This window comes from Tamandua tetradactyla, chromosome 4 (assembly GCF_023851605.1).
Source record: "Tamandua tetradactyla isolate mTamTet1 chromosome 4, mTamTet1.pri, whole genome shotgun sequence".
NCBI classification, from domain to species: Eukaryota; Metazoa; Chordata; class Mammalia; order Pilosa; family Myrmecophagidae; genus Tamandua; species Tamandua tetradactyla.
The window spans coordinates 49587828-49589225 of NC_135330.1; the positions used below are offsets into that span (position 1 = coordinate 49587828).

At 32.4% G+C, this 1398-nt stretch overlaps 1 non-coding gene across 1 annotated transcript; it reads right to left on the bottom strand.

The window, feature by feature from the left end:
* Positions 1–381: 381 nt before the first annotated feature.
* Positions 382–485, bottom strand: LOC143681894 (U6 spliceosomal RNA). The gene has a single exon (XR_013174944.1). It is a non-coding gene; the product is annotated as a U6 spliceosomal RNA (small nuclear RNA).
* Positions 486–1398: the final 913 nt, after the last annotated feature.

Below are 1398 nucleotides of genomic sequence, written 5' to 3' on the forward strand. Positions count from 1 at the left end.
AGGCTTACTTGAGGAAGTTATATAAATCATGGTGTCTGACTTATTTAACTCCATATTATGTCCTCGAAGTTCATCTGTGTAGTCACACGCATGATCTTTTCATTTCTTCTTATAGCTGCATAAGTGGAGGCATTTGGATGAATGCCTATTAAATGTTAAATATAAAAATATTTAAATATATGTAGTAATGAAATGGATAGATGTAATTTTTCCAGCTAGGTCTTAAATCTGTGTTTGAACATAACTTAGTGCTAGAATGATGGAGGGTTCAGCATCATCTATAATCCTGTTTTTCATTTCTATGTATGTAAGTGTAAGGGACCGTGGGAATGGAAGTAGTCGTCTTATAGTAGTACTTTGGACTCTTTGTTATTATTTATTTATAATATGGAACAGTTCACAAATTTGCATGTCATCCTTGTGCAGAGGCCATGCTTATCTCTACATTGTTCTAATTTTAATATATGTGCCACCGAAGCAAGCACTACTTTGGACTGTTTTCTAGTTATATGTCAAAAATCACAAATGTGTATTTAATGATTTATGAGCTGACAATTCTGATTAGATCCTCCTTCAATTTTGTTAAAAACAAAATATTTGGTCCCGTCTGATTTGTAAGAGGATGTTACTTGTCATTAAAACTATCCATGTCCTTACATGCAACATCAAAATGTCAATATTTCCTCTTGTTTGGTGTTCCAGAAGTTTTTATACATCAAGGTAGGGTTATATTTTTCTTTTCTAAAATAGGAAAGGGGTGATTATGAAAGAAAAGGTAAGAGCATTAATTCTTAATGATGCTTTGACCTCGGAGTACAATGAAAATCAATTTTAGAAAAGAGTAAGTATGAATAGCCCGGTTTGGAAATTGATTTCTTTAAAACTAAACATCCCCATATACTACTTGAAAAGTCCTCATGTGCCGAAGGTTACTATTAGCCCAGTGTAAAGACAGCTGCATTAAGATATCAAGAAAAAAGGACAACTGAATTCAATTATGGACAGCTGGTAATAAAATATCAGGTATTGGTTCACTCTTTTATTTGTATCACTAATCCATTATATTTAATGTTAGAACTTGAAGTATAAAGCATATTTCACTGTCTTTATGAATGCCCCCTTGTGCCTTTTATAAGAAGCAAAATATTTTCAATGGATCAATAGAATACATGGCAAGTATAATACATATCCAAAAGCATTATAGTTATAATTTCAACAAATGTGCTGTGAACACACTGGGATCATTTGGTGACTCTAAATTAAACAGCTCCATTTATAAGATGAAGGCTGCTGTAAAATTGTATTTCCTATAGGAAAAGAATTATAGGATTGTATGAGGTCTGATATGAAGTCTGGAGTAAAATGGAATATGCTTTTACTTCTACAGAAGTCTCGTGG